Raw genomic sequence first — 15,576 nt, 5'->3', positions numbered from 1 at the left:
AATCAGGACTGGAGGCCTTGCCTTTATTAAGTGATTTAAGTTGCTTTGCTACACTGAGGATGTCTGCTTCTAAGCTACTCATATTGGCAGTTGTTCTTGTTTCAAATTCTGGAATGTTTATTTCATTATCTTTGATGACAGAATTTTGGGAAAATGTTTTTAGTAACCCTGCTTTAGTGGCACTGTCATCAGTAACATCACCATTGTTATCATGTAGGCGAAATATTGATTGTGTCTCTCTGCCAGTGTATTTTGCATTTGACCAGAATCTCTTTGGATGTTTTGCCAGATTTTGAGGCAAGAGTTTCATTGTGGAAAGCATTAAAAGCATCTTGCATTGAAGTCTGTGCTACATTTTGAGCTTCTGTAAAACTTCACAAGGCTTTTGTGTCGTCTTGAGTTTGGAATTATTCTGCAACACTGTTCTGACCTGTTCAGTGTACCATGAGGGTATCAGTACCATCTCTTATTAATTTATTTGGTTATGTCTCTCAAATAGTCATTGACACTATTTCTTTGAATTTCAACCACATTTGGTCTACACATACATATTCAGATGGGAAGGAGTAGAGATGTCTTAGGAAGGCATCGGGTGAAATTTTATATGCTTTTTTAAATAAATGTAGTTTGCATTTATTTTCGTGGGTTTAGATGTTACATTATTCAGGCTTGGTACAACGTCAAGTATGTTTCCACAACCATTTACACTTTGAGTGGGCTACAGAACTAATTTTTCAAAATAATTTTCTGAGAACACATTCCTAATGCTTTCGGATGGTGTTTTATGCCTACATCCAACATTTAACATGTATTTTTGCCAGCATATTGAGGGTAGATTGAAGTCACCACCAATTATAATGTACGAGCAAAGTATCCATTTGAAATTAGACTCAAGTTCTCTTTGAACTGTTTAGAAACTGTATCATCAGAATTGGGGGATTGGTCAAAGTAACCAATTATTAACGATTGTGAAGTATAACCTCTACCAATGCTAGTTCACAGTAATATCCATTTCAATTTCTCCACAAGGTAAACTACTCCTAACAGCAATAAACACTTCACCACCATCTGTATTTAATCTATGTATTCTGTACATGGTTAGGTACTTTGTAAAAATATTGGCTGAATTTATTTCCAGCTGTAGCGAGTTTTCCATACCTACAACAATCTGACTTTCAGAGCTTCTATTAGCACTTAGAGCTCTGGTTCTTTTCCAGCACAGATACAACAATTTACAACCAGAATACTGATTGATTGAAGGTCTACTTTCCTCTGTTTGTCCTGCACCCTTTTAGACTGATACCCTTTCTCTAGTTTCCTGAGACACCCTAACCTAAAAAACTGCCCAGTCCCCTCCACATGGCTCCAGCTACCCTTGTAGTCACTTCCTTTGTGTAATGGACTGCTGACATGTTAAGTAGAACCTGGTGGTCCACAATCCTATGGCTCAAGTCAAGGAATATGCAGCCTACAAAGTCACTGAACCATCTGAGCCTGTGACTCAGACCCTCTGTTTGGCTCTGTACCAAAGGACCCCAGTCAGTTCTGTTCACAATGCTACTGATGGAAAGCTTAGCCTTCATCTTGCAAGCAAGACTGTCAGTCTTTGCTGCTTCAGCTAGCCACCCAAAACCGGAGAGAATCTCTTACAAACCAAAGCAACGCATGTCATAAGTTCCGACATCAGGCACCACCTGCATTTGGCTGCACTCTTTGCTCTTCAAGACATCTGGAAGCACCCTTTCCACATCTGGAATGACTCCTTCCAGTAGGCACACAGAGTGCACACTGGATTTCTTCCCCTCCTTGGTAGCCATATCCCTAAGGAGCTTCATTACATGCATAATGTTTGGGCCCCCAGCTACCCCATAAATCCACCATCTGTGAATGCCCGGACCTTGCTGGCTGAGAGGCTTCCTCTGGAACAGGGCGAGTAACTTTATCTGGCTCAGGGACTTCGTCAGCCACAGATAGCACTGAAAACCTATCATCAGATGAACCAGCATGGCCCCCACAAAGTCTTTTGGTGCCTGCCTCTCCCCAAAGTGACCTTCCACTCAACTGCAGGTGAGGGATCAACTTCAATGTGGGCAGTACCGAGGCTGGACTCAGTAGATTTGATTTGATTTGATTTGATTTATTTCGTGTTCCATAGGTCAACTGTGTTGAATACACAAGGACGTGGAACGAGTCAGTTTTTTACAAATACAGTCTGATAATCTTATAGCATATACAGAAATTTGAGTACATAATTATATAAAAACTTATACAGTAAATTCTTTGGGCAGCAATATAGAAAAAGAAAATACATATTTTCTTAGAATTATTAAAACACTACAGAAAACAGATACGGAGCACACACAGATACAGATCTCAGGTTAAATAAAATTCGTAGTGGCATTATGTCAACTTGTATTATATAATATTAAAATATTACAATTTATTTAGTTAAAACTTCATCTAGACTGTAAAAAGCTTTTTCTAGCAGAAATATTTTTAGTGCTTTCTTAAACTCGCTATTGTTATGAATCTTTGTCTTTATTTCGGGAGGAAGAGCATTGAAGAGTTTTGCTCCAGTGTAATGGACACCCTTTTGTGCCAAGCTCAAATTTCTGAGTTCACTGTGTATGTCATTCTTCCTCCGTGTGTTATGCTCATGATAATTACTATTTGGTTGAAATATATCTATATTTTTACAAACAAAACACATGAGAGAAAAAATATATTGGCATGTAGTTGTGTATATTTTAAGATTACGAAAACTATTTCTACAAGAGTCTCTTGGGCGCAATCTACATATAATTCTTAAAGCTCGCTTCTGTGCAATGAACACTTTCCTTGCTAATGGCTGGTTGCCCCAAAAAATAATTCCGTACTCAATGAGACAATGAAAATAGCCATAATAGGCCACTTTTGCAGTGTTAGGTTCAACACATGTAGTGACAACCCGTAAAGCATAGGTAGCAGAGCTAAGCCTCTTACAGAGATCAATAATATGTGAAGACCAGTTCATTTTCTTGTCAATGTGCACTCCAAGAAATTTTGTTGTTTCCATTCTGACTATTGGTTGATTACCACATGTCACACTTATCTCTCTCTCTTTTTCTGTTTTTGTACAGAATTGAATAAAGCTGGTCTTACTGGAATTTAATGAGAGACCATTCACCTTGAACCAATTAACCATATCTGAGAGTATGTGATTACTGAGTTCCTCAAGATTGTTGTCTGTTCTACTGCTCATAAAAATTGTGGTATCATCAGCAAATAATGTAAATTTACACGGCAGGCTTGTACATGATGGTAGATCATTTATAAAAATCAGGAATAATAGTGGCCCAAGAATTGAGCCCTGGGGCACTCCACATGTAATGGAACTCCATTCAGACTCTGAGGAAGTGTCACATACTCCACCCGAGCTATTCAACACAACTTTTTGTTTTCTGTCTTGGAGGTACGACTGTAGCCAATTGCCTGCAACACCACTTATTCCTACTAATTTTGCTTTTTGCAAGAGAATCTGGTGATCAACACAGTCAAACGCTTTGGATAAATCGCAGAAGACACCAAGTGCTAGCATTTTTTCATTAAGGGTTTCTAGAACTTCATTTGCAAGTGCGTAGACTGCGTCTTCTGTTGAACGGCCCTTTTGAAAGCCAAACTGGCTTTTGCTGAGAACTCCATTCTTCATGAGATGATCAGTAATTCTTAAATGTATTAGCTTTTCTAGAATTTTGGAGAAAGCTGTCAGCAAAGAGATAGGTCGATAGTTAGTTAGTTCAGCTTTATCCTCCTTTTTGTACAGGGGCTTCACAATGGCATACTTAAGTCTACTGGGAACAACACCTTTCTGAAGGGAAGCATTGAAAATATGACAGAGAATGTCCCTTATCCACACACAAGAATATTTCAATAAATTACTAGATATATTATCAACCCCTGCAGAATTCGTACTTTTTAGAGACATGATGATTTTTTGAATTTCTTCTACAGTGACAGGATTAAGGTGCATTTCTGAAATTGTGTTAGAATATACAGCTTGACAAAGAGTTACAGCTTCATCAACATCGGGCTTGCAACCAATCTGTTGAGATACTGATAGGAAGTGTTTATTAAAAATCTCAGCCACCCTTTTGGGGTTATCTACTAGGATACCTTCATATCTGATATTATTTATATCTTCTTTACTTGTTGCATCTCTTCCTGTTTCTTTTTTTACAATGCTCCAAATTGCTTTTATTTTATTATTAGAACTATCTATTTTCTTCTCATAATAAAGGGCTTTTGATTTCTGTATTAGTTTCTTCAAAATTTTACAGTATATTCTATAGTGTTCCCATTTTTCTACATCTTTACAGAATCTTATTGCAGCATAAGTTTCCCTTTTGGTTTTACATGACTGTTTTATACCTTTTGTAATCCAAGGCTTGCTTACAGAATTGGAAGCACTGTTTCTGACCCATTTCTTGGGAAATATTTCTTCAAAAAGAGCACAGAATTCATTTATAAAACAGTTAAATTTAGTATCAACATCATCATGGCTATATACTAAAGACCAATCCATTTGCTGCAACCTGTGGTTGAAAGTTCCTTTCGCCTTTTCATTAATTACTCTTATGACTTTCCATCGAGGAAATTCTTTTTTGAACAGATTAACGTCATAAATAGTGAGAATTTGTCCATCATGATCTGAAAGCCCACTTATAACCTGCCTGACAATATAATTCTGATGTCTATTTACATCTAAAAAAACGTTGTCTATCATAGTTTGGCGCTCGGATGTAATTCTTGTTGGGAAATTTATTACTGAAGTCAGATTGAGTAAGGTCATCACAATCTCAAAGTCTATTTTATTCTTATTTTCTGTCAAAAAGTTTATATTAAAATCACCTAATACTACAATATCCTTCGCTTTTGAAAGTAACCATGACAGAAGGAGTTCCATTGAATGCAGAAAAGTTTTTATGTCACCTGAAGGAGCCCTGTAGACAGCCAACACTATTATTGGATAGTATTTAGTTGTTATTTCTGTGGCACATGCCTCAAATTGTTGTTCCACACAATATTTGTAAATATCTATGGCTTTGTATGCTACACTATCCTTAACATAAATTGCTACTCCACCTTTATCTTTACTTTCCCTACAGTAGTATGTTACTAAAGTATAACTTGCTATAGATGGCAAGGCACATTTATCAGTAACATGGTGCTCAGTTAAGCACAAAATCTGGGCATTATTTATACTGTCCTTTTCACTAATGTTAATAAGGAGTTTATCTATTTTGTTTAAGAGGCCCCTTATATTTTGATGAAAGAAAGAGATGCCTTCCTCTTGCTTTTTCATTCTATTAGTGCTGTTACCTGACTGAGAACCCATTGGAGTCTGCCTTGAGACAGGAGAGAGGAGACACCTGACACTACCTACTGTTGTCCCTTCTTTTTCTTCGGGCCCACACATAAAAAATCGTTGAGATGAGAAGGAGGCTCAGCATTTCTTCTGTCCAACAGCCTTCTATTTGTTGTTGTTGATGGTGGTGCTGTTTCTGACACTTCAAATGTTGGTTCTACCACTACTGCTGTGTTTCCTTGTGAACTTGGAGTCTTCTCGTTTTTGTTATTTTCGTCTAAAATAATACTTGGCTGATGAGGAACAGTAGTTCTTTTGTTGTTGAAATCGATGTCCACTGTTCTTTCTGTTAAAATTTGGTCTTTTTTTACATGTTTTGCTGCTGCTGATGAAGTTTCTAATGAATTTTTTTGAAGTGTTTTCGTAATGGAGTCAGGCGATGGCAATGCAATTATCGTTTTGGTTTTGAATTTGTTTTGGTGGTTTTTTATTACCCTGGTTATCAGGCTTGTCAGATATTCTTTCCCCAAGCCATTCAGGTGAAGTCCGTGTTGCGTGTGGAATCTACGTCCAATACTGCTTATATCAACGCATTTCACGTTTTTAAAATGTTTGCAGATTTTTGCAAACTGACTGTTGGCACTTTCTATTTCCCTGTTAACACATGACCATCTTACAAGATCATAGCGATGCGGAATATTGACAAGTATTACGTTAGTGTGAGTGAGGTTCCTCAGACACTGTTTAAGATCGCGCGTTGCACTCAATGTTTCATTTTTGTAGACATCGTTTGCGCCTCCCATAAGTACAACGAAGTCTTTATCATGCAGATTTTTTGCCTCTGCGGATTCGGTCATTTTTTTCATTTCGCTAAGTGGGGCTCCCGGTTTCACTATACCACTCGAAAATGTTTCAGTTGTTTCTTTTAGTTTACTAGGAAGTCCACGACCATGGCTGTCTGAAAACACAAACAGTTTCCTGTTAATGGAGTTCACAATTTGCGAATCGTTTTGTATTGTTTTACCACACACTTCGACACAATTTTTGGTCGGCACATTTATATTGACCTCCTTCACAGTTGTTTGCGTCAGTAAATTTTCTTCTCTTACCTTATTCCCCAAAGTGCCATTTTGCTTTTCCCAACGTTCATGCGAACTGTAAGTTGCATTTTCACTATCGGCGATCGAAAGTACTTGAAATGTGTTTTCGTGCACAAAGCTTGCGTAACTTTCGCAGGTTTTCCGAATTTGCACTTTGGACTTGCTGTTTTTGCACTTTACATTTGACCACTTTTCCGTAACGGACGAACTATCTCGCACAAGTTTTAGCGTGTTCAGTTCACTATTTTCTTGTTGTATTTTCGAAATGTCCGTTTTCAAACTGCCGATTATGAACTGTAAGCTCGTTATGCGTTCATTCAGTTTCTTGATTTCGTCTTTACAATTTTCACACAATTTCTTTTTTAGGGCAAAATTTAAGTTTTTCTGGAAGGACACTTGCTTAACTTTCACTGTAGCCGCCATCTTGGGTACACATAAAAGTGAACTGATTGGAGGATATGTGGGATGTGTTGGATGTCCCCTGGATCCCCACATCTGCCCCCCCCCTCCCTCCACCCTCACACCTCACACACACACAATGACACCCATTGGCAATGGCCTGAAGATGTGTGACCAAAGCCAACATCACCTGAAGCCGTATGTGAAGGATCACCAACTCAGCTCGCATCTGAACAGAGCAATCACAGTTCCTATCCATACCAAAGACAGCAAAACAGTACACTACACAGTTTTTAGAATGCTAGACTGTGCATGGTAAGCACACAAACATGCAAGATGTTAAGTTAACTAGTATCTGCACAAGTAACTGAAAAAGGTCATTCCTGTTTGAAGCTCATAAAAATAATTTGTAAACAAACAGTGTACTTGCCTTTTCTGCAGCAGCAGTGGAAGGTGGACTCTGTCACTGATGGACCAGCTGACAGTGACCTGATTCATGAAAAATAAACAAACTAATTCACAGCACTGCCCAGAGTAAAATGTGCCTCATCTGTCCAAAGAATATTCCCTGACCATATATCATCTATTTCCATGTCTGCCAAAAATGCAGGGCAAAGTTACAGTGCTGTAACCTATCTTGGAAATTCATTTGGTGTGCATTCTGAATCTTCTAGGGATACCAGTGTAAAATATACCACAAAGTCTTTTAAACTGTTGACAAGCAGAGAGACAATTCTGGTAGCACAGCTTGAGCACTGGCTGCAGAATTTGAGGCTTGTGCTGCATGGTGAACTATAGCTGCAACAACTTCATCAACAACTGCCATGAGAATGGGCTGTCTCCCGTTCCCTGCTGCATCTGTTTCTTCAGATTTCTTTATCATATCCTTTAGCTCATTTATTGACATGGAGCCTCTTCACAGCTGTTTTGTTTGCAGAATTCCCACAATGCAGTGCTGCTATTGCTGCCGTTGTGTTAAAACAATTTTACCAGCAGTGCATGGTCTTTCTTTTCAATAGCCATATGAAATGGAAAACTTCCAACTTTATTAACCTTTTACACCAATGGTCATTTCACAAAAGAAATCAACACACATCGCCAAGTGACAAACAGTGTACTGATGTCAAAACAGGAAACATTTCACATTTTGATTGCTTACAGTGTCATATTTTCACCTGTTTGCAGGAAGTGGAACAGTAATTTTTTCCAGCATACTGTGTGAGTGCACCAATTAATGAACATACACTCGGCATTTCAGTGCCCTGCTATGCATACAGTCTGCATTGCAGCACTTGGAACACCATTAGTTTAATTCAACCACCTAGTGTATTGGCCTGAATACGGAACCTTTGGCACACCATGTCTGACAGTTTGTTATTCATATCTGTAATTGATTATATTTCCCCCACTAGTACGTCTGAGTTCTGTGCAATATTTGTTTAATATCCCCACCAGCTTGGGGCTAAGAAATGAAAGAGGAAGCTGCCTGGTAGAATTTTGCACAGAGCACAACATAATCATAGCTAACACTTGGTTTAAGAATCATGAAAGAAGGTTGAATACATGGAAGAACCCTGGAGATACTAAAAGGTATCAGATAGATTATATAATGGTAAGACAGAGATTTGGGAACCAGGTTTTAAATTGTAAGACATTTCCAGGGGCAGATGTGGACTCTGACCACAATCTACTGGTTATGACCTGTACATTAAAACTGAAGAAACTGCAAAAAGGTGGGAATTTAAGGAGATGGGACCTGGATAAACTGAAAGAACCAGAGGTTGTACAGAGTTTCAGGGAGAGTATAAGGGAACAATTGACAGGAATGGGGAAAAGAAATACAGTAGAAGAAGAATGGGTGGCTTTGAGGGATGAAGTAGCGAAGGCAGCAGAGGATCAAGTAGGTAAAAAGACGAGGGCTAGTAGAAATCCTTGGGTAACAGAAGAAATATTGAATTTAATTGATGAAAGGAGAAAATATAAAAATGCAGTAAATGAAGCAGGCAAAAAGGAATGCAAACGTCTCAAAAATGAGATCGACAGGAAGTGCAAAATGGCTAAGCAGGGATGGCTAGAGAACAAATGTAAGAATGTAGAGGCCTATCTCAGTAGGGGTAAGATAGATACTGCTTACAGGAAAATTAAAGACACCTTTGGAGATAAGAGAACGACTTGTATGAATATCAAGAGCTCAGATGGAAACACAGTTCTAAGCAAAGAAGGGAAAGCAGAAAGGTGGAAGGAGTATATAGAGGGTCTATACAAGGGCGATGTACTTGAGGACAATATTATGGAAATGGAAGAGGATGTAGATGAAGATGAAATGGGAGATATGATACTGCGTGAAGAGTTTGACAGAGCACTGAAAGACCTGAGTCAAAACAAGGCCCCGGAGTAGACAACATTCCTTTGGAACTACTGACAGCCTTGGGAGAGCCAGTCATGACAAAACTCTACCATCTGGTGAGCAAGATGTATGAAACAGGCGAAATACCCTCAGACTTCAAGAAGAATATAATAATTCCAGTCCCAAAGAAAGCAGGTGTTGACAGATATGAAAATTACCGAACTATCAGTTTAATAAGTCACAGCTGCAAAATACTAACACGAATTCTTTACAAACGAATGGACAAACTAGTAGAAGCCAACCTCGGGGAAGATCAGTTTGGATTCCGTAGAAACACTGGAACACGCGAGGCAATACTGACCTTACGACTTATCTTAGAAGAAAGATTAAGGAAAGGCAAACCTACGTTTCTAGCATTTGTAGACTTAGAGAAAGCTTTTGACAATGTTGATTGGAATACTCTCTTTCAAATTCTAAAGGTGGCAGGGGTAAAATACAGGGAGCGAAAGGCTATTTACAATTTGTACAGAAACCAGATGGCAGTTATAAGAGTCGAGGGACATGAAAGGGAAGCAGTGGTTGGGAAGGGAGTAAGACAGGGTTGTAGCCTCTCCCCGATGTTGTTCAGTCTGTATATTGAGCAAGCAGTAAAGGAAACAAAAGAAAAATTCGGAGTAGGTATTAAAATTCATGGAGAAGAAATAAAAACTTTGAGGTTCGCCGATGACATTGTAATTCTGTCAGAGACAGCAAAGGACTTGGAAGAGCAGTTGAATGGAATGGACAGTGTCTTGAAAGGAGGATATAAGATGAACATCAACAAAAGCAAAACAAGGATAATGGAATGTAGTCAAATTAAGTTGGGTGATGCTGAGGGAATTAGATTAGGAAATGAGACACTTAAAGTAGTAAAGGAGTTTTGCTATTTGGGGAGCAAAATAACTGATGATGGTCGAAGTAGAGAGAATATAAAATGTGGACTGGCAATGGCAAGGAAAGAGTTTCTGAAGAAGAGAAATTTGTTAACATCGAGTATAGATTTAAGTGTCAGGAAGTCATTTCTGAAAGTATTTGTATGGAGTGTAGCCATGTATGGATGTGAAACATGGACGATAAATAGTTTGGACAAGAAGAGAATAGAAGCTTTCGAAATGTGGTGCTACAGAAGAATGCTGTAGATGAGATGGGTAGATCACATAACTAATGAGGAAGTATTGAATAGGATTGGGGAGAAGAGAAGTTTGTGGCACAACTTGACCAGAAGAAGGGATCGGTTGGTAGGACATGTTCTGAGGCATCAAGGGATCACAAATTTAGTATTGGAGGGCAGTGTGGAGGGTAAAAATCGTAGAGGGAGACCAAGAGATGAATACACTAAGCAGATTCAGAAGGATGTAGGTTGCAGTAGGTACTGGGAGATGAAGCAGCTTGCACAGGATAGAGTAGCATGGAGAGCTGCATCAAACCAGTCTCAGGACTGAAGACCACAACAAACAACATCCCCACCAGCAGATTGATTGATAGCTGATAGAAGGCACTGCATGTAGCCACTGCTGGGTCGCATGGGTGACACCAATTGCAGCACAGAGTTAGTAAACAATCACACCTCAGTCTGTTTTAGTATGCTGCATGAGTTCATTTACACACTGCCTAGATGCTGTTTGGATGCTGACTCCACTTTGGACATTGACTTTCTGACTTTCATTCTTGCTGTTTATACAGTGCTTTTCTCATGGTTAGCTTGGCTTTGTTTTTGGGTTATATTTTCATATCAGATGTGTATGCTTTAGTGGTGATGAGTTCTTAATCTATCGTGTTTACAGCAACACATTCGCAACCTGTGTTTGTGTTATGGATCCCAAGTCCATGGAACTTTGGCAGCAACAGCTGCTTATCAAGAACAGTAGATTGCTCTCCTGCAGCTTGTGGCTCAACAACAACAATAACAATAGCCATGTTAGTTGGTAGTCATAGCTGTACCACCACTGCCATGGGTAGCTCAGCTGGTAGAGCACTTGCCCACAAAAGGCAAAGGTGTCGAGTTCGAGTCTCGGTCCAGCACACAGTTTTAATTTGCCAGGAAGTTTCATATCAGTGCACACTCTGCTGCAGAGTGAAAATCTCATTCTATAAAAGAAACTGCCTCCCTTTTCAGAAGATGTATTGTGAATCTTTTACAGAAATATATATATATATATATATATATATATATATATATATATATATATATATATATATATATTGTTGTTTGACATGCATGCAGTACATCTTCTCAGAGTCACAAAAGGGGAAGAGAGAGATAGTTGATGAGTGAAAGATTTGTTATCGGCTTAGTGTTCTGATATTTATTAAATGACAAATACTTCATGGCTAAACCAAAATAAGATCTATCACAACTGCCCTCATACAGTGTACTGACATTGTCCATGATTACTGGATAACAGTATACAGTAGTGGTGTATTTTACAAACATACTTGAAAAAAATGTCATATAAGGCAACTACATACTTAACACCCTGTTTTCCGTTTGGATAAGGCCCAGGAGCACCCAATGCAGATACTAATTCTAAAGGTTTTGTGGAAACTATTGGATGCAGTTCAATTGATTTGATTCATTGGAGTGTTTGGTCTTGTGACCAGTTATACACTTTTGAATTACTTGGAGAATATGATGCCACATGGTGGGGAAGTAGCAGTATGCACTTATCAGTTCATTTAGAAACACCACAATGACCCCTTACATTGTGAATGTAAAGAATGAATTCATTTACAATCTTTTCAGGAAGACACGAACACCACCATTCTTGGCTACGTGTATGTTGGCGAAACGGTACTACTTTATAAATAGTATAATTTTTTAAAAGTTATTATCATCATCTCCTTCACATAGTTTGAGTCTTACCTTTCTCCAGCATGTATCTTCTTCTTGCAAATGCTTCAGGCTATTGCATATTTTTACGTATTAGGGTTTGTGTGTTTTGTCTTGAGTAAGTAGGGTGTGGATTTCAGAATTCTGCTTGGTGAGTTGAGTTCTAAAAATTCATTTAACCTTTGGGGTAGCCTCAAAAGGTATCAGCAACTATGTTTATTCACCTTGGATATACACTACCTTGAAACTGAATTCCTGCAGATAAAGACACCATCTGGCTATTCTTCTGTGCAGCAGTTTGCACATCAAGAGAGAAGAAAGTGCTTGGTGGTCACAACATACTCTGGTGTGTTTTCCCCACAAATAATATTCAAATATATTAAAAGCCCTCACTATAGAGAGACTTTGATCTCTGTTACTGCATATGATAGCTCACATTCAGTAAGAGTTTTGCTTGCAAAAGTAATTATCTTCGGTGTTTGTTGTCCATCTGTGTCGGTGATTTGGAATAGGCATGCTTCCAGACCCTGCAAGGATGGATCAGTGCTGAGCTTCTTTTATGTTTTCTAAGTCAGTTACATTGATTAGTCCATATCCATGCTTATTCTTCCATAACAAGTTTAACAGGGCATCACTGTTCAGCATCTGGTTAGGAATAAATGTTCTAAAGAAAGACACTAAGGCCAAATAAGCTTTGAGTTGTTTTTTGTTCTGAGGTGGGGGAAAATGTCTGATCAGATCCAATTTCCTTGATCTGGCAAAATTCCTTGTGGTGATATTGTATCCTAAGAATTTCACCTTTTCCTTTCCAAATTCAGATGTCTTTAAATTTTTTGTAACTTCAGATTCTGAGAATCGGTGTAGTACTTGTTCCAAAGTCACAGATGCTGTTCCCAGGTAGGCATTACTATTAGCAAGTCATCCATGTAGACAGTGACATTATTAAGTAGTGCTGGAGCTAAATTTTTGTCTAATGCCGAAATGATTCCTGTAACTCCTCTTTTTGGTTTTCTGACAAACAAACTCATTGACTTACCTTTGCTTGTACTAGTGCTAGATGCATTGTTCTTCCATGTAGCTGCACACCTTTTTGTGCTTCATGGAACAATACATCTGGATAAGACAATTGTACTCTAATGTCTATATTTGGCAAAGGTTTGTTTTCTTTTGTATGGGTTCTGATTAAGTCAACTGATAACCTTTGTTCATTAATTGTAAAGAAACATTTTTCCTGTCCTATGTCAATTTGTACCACGTACACTTGGAAGGTATCCACGTCAATAGGACACTTAACTACAAGTTTTGCCACCACTAGAAAAATACATTTTAAAGAAAATTTTTTGATAGCAATGGGTATTAATGTTTAAAATTTCACCCCTTTGGATTTGCTCATTACTGTGTCAAGATTCGACAGTTCTGCACAGGAAAGGTTTGTATGTGTGTTTGCTTTTGTAACTTGTTAAATATACTTTGTGTGATTATGTTTGTTCCTGCTCCTGTATCCAGTCCAAGGAGCATATCTAAATCAGTTATACTGACATTTATTAAGGCTTGTAAAGGCTCCCTTCTGTTCTCTTCCAACTTGTCCACATTTTCCTGACACAAGTCCTTCTCTTTGAACTTGACCTCCACCCGGTACATAATTGTTGTTTCACTGGTTGTGGTTACCAGGAGGAGTACTGCCTGGCCATCTACCAGCAGTTGTGGAGGGTCTGAATCAGAAGCTCAGGTGATTCTGTGACCGTGTAGGCTGCAGATTCCTTGACTTGCGCCATTGGATGGTGGGTTTCTGGGTTCCGCTTAATAGGTCAGGAGTCCACTACACACAGGAGGCAGCTACACCGTTAGCGGGGGATGTGTGGAAGGGACTGGGCAGTTTTTTTAGGTTAGAGGGTCTCCGGGAACCACAAAAAGGACATCCACCTAAAAGTGGGCAGGTAAAACACAGTAAGGTAAGGTAATTGTAGAAACGATTGGTAATATAGCTGTGTTGGAAAAAAACCAGAGCTCCAAGCCCTTATAGAAAGCAGTGAAATGCAAATAGTTAATGGTACAGAAAGCTAGCTAAAGCTGGAAATAAGTTCAGCTGATATTTTTTCTAACGATCTAACAGTGTTCAGAAAGGATAGATTAAATACAGTTGGTGGTGGAGCATTTATTACTGTCAGAGGTAGTTTGACTTATAGTGAAATTGAAGTAGATAGTTTGTGTGAAATAGTATGTGTAGAGGTTATACCTGACAATTGGACTAAACTATTAATTTGATCATTTTACCGACCCCCTGACTCTGAAGATGTAGTTGCTGAACAGTTGAAAGAAAACTTGAGTCTCACTTCAAATAAGTACCCCACTCATAGTTATAGTTGGTGGTGACTTTAATCTACCCTCAATATGCTGGAAAAATTATACGTTTAAAGCCGTCATCCAAAATTGTACTGAATGCTTTCTCAGAAAATTATTTTAAACAATTAGTTCATGAGCCCACACTAAGCGTAAATGGTTGCAAAAGCATACTTGACCTTTTAGCAACAAATAATCCTGGACAAACAGTGAGAATTGTGATGAATACAGCAATAGCAACCACAAGGCAGTTGCTGCTAGGCTGAATACCGTAACTCCTACAACCATCAAAAAGAAATGCAAAGTATATCTATTTAAAAAAAAGCTGATAAAAATGCTCTTAACGCCTTTTTAGGAGACAGTATTCACTCCTTCTGATCTGATCATGTAAGTGTAGAAAAGTTGTGGAATGTTTTGAAAGAGATAGTATCGACAGCAATTGAGATATATATATATATATATATATATATACCACATAAATTAATAAGTGATGGTACTGATCCCCCATGGTACACAAATCGGGTCAGATTGTTGCGAAAGCTTGAATTTTGTGTGTGTGTTTGTGTTTGTTTGTGTGTCTATCGACCTGCCAGCGCTTTTGTTCGGTAAGTCACCTCATCTTTGTTTTTATATATAATTTTTCCCACGTGGAATGTTTCCTTCCATTATATATATATATATATATATATATATATATATATATATATATATATATATATGTGCTAATAAGTGACTTTTGAGTATTTTTACAACACCCACATGAGAGACTACATTTGTCCAATACCTTGTTTTGTGCAGGTCTTTTTCAAAATACTTCTGTAGTCCCCAAAGGTTACTATTTAATGCTGCTAGTGTAAATACCTCTTGCCGTAGCCTCTCTTGAACTGCTATGGGCCAGAATTTGTCCAAGAAGGTACACTCAAACTCAGCCATCTTGGTTGCCCATAGCAAAAATATCACCTTGTGTGTCCCCACAATGAACCTGATCTTCTGTGCCTTGGTCCAGTTGCATGGTAACAAGTTATGGAAGTCTCTGATGAATGCCATGGAGTTCGTTCTTTTACCTCCTGTAGTAAAAGTCAGAAACTGCCCATGATAGAGTAACACTTCATCAGCTAGAAGAGTAGACAGCCAGCAGGTACCAACTGCTACTGCTGAATATAGGTATACTCTGTGT

This window comes from Schistocerca americana, chromosome 1, assembly GCF_021461395.2.
Source record: "Schistocerca americana isolate TAMUIC-IGC-003095 chromosome 1, iqSchAmer2.1, whole genome shotgun sequence".
Lineage (NCBI taxonomy): Eukaryota > Metazoa > Arthropoda > Insecta > Orthoptera > Acrididae > Schistocerca > Schistocerca americana.
This window is presented reverse-complemented; position numbering follows the sequence as displayed.